At 69.0% G+C, this 678-nt stretch overlaps 1 protein-coding gene across 4 annotated transcripts in view; it reads left to right on the top strand.

Annotated features, from left to right (window-relative positions):
• Positions 1-678, top strand: part of ZNF827 (zinc finger protein 827) — a 162,056-nt gene that overhangs the window by 1,432 nt on the left and 159,946 nt on the right. The window lies entirely within an intron of this gene.

Genomic DNA, 678 nt, shown 5'->3' with positions numbered 1-678 from the left:
GCCAGGCCCGGCAACAGCGGGCGGAATTTGGGTCCGGGAACTGCGCCGAGGCGGAGGCCAGGAGGCAAGGGCCGCTCTCCGGCGCGCGAGGTCCCCTGCAGAGCGGAGGGGAGGGGAGGAGCAGGGCTCCTGGCCGCAATAAAATGCGGGGTCAGTCGGAGCAGACGGAGCCGGGCGAGACTCGGGCGCTCAGGCCCCCCTTCCCCGCGAGCTGTGCAGAGTCCAGGACTAAAGTGCATCGCAGCCCTCCCCGCTGCAGCCACACACGGCCACTGGAGACTCACGCCCGCCGGCACGGCCCGGTCCCCTTCCCCTCCTCCACCCGCACCCCGGGCCCTCTCCGCCCTCTCTCCGGCTTTTCTTTGCGAGACTCCGAACTTTTCCCCCACTCCCTCTCCAGCCCCCACCCCCCAATCTTTCTCCGCTTGGAGTGTTCTGAGATGCTGCTCAAGCTAAAAGTGAAGGAGAAAGAAGCGACTAAAAATATCCCCCGGGGCCGCCCGGCTCCTCGCATGCAGGGAGGAGGGGGCAGGGGAGCAGGCGTGGGGCGGGGTGACGGGGAGGAGGGGACGCCGGAGGCCCCAGAGGGAGGGGGTCGGGGAGACGGAGGGTCAATTTTCTCTTCTCTCCTCCCGCGCGCTCCCCTCTCCGGGCGGTTTGGCCGCGCTCGGAGTCCGA

Source organism: Myotis lucifugus, unplaced genomic scaffold (assembly GCF_000147115.1).
Source record: "Myotis lucifugus unplaced genomic scaffold, Myoluc2.0 scaffold_1, whole genome shotgun sequence".
NCBI lineage: Eukaryota > Metazoa > Chordata > Mammalia > Chiroptera > Vespertilionidae > Myotis > Myotis lucifugus.
This window is presented reverse-complemented; position numbering and strand designations above follow the sequence as displayed.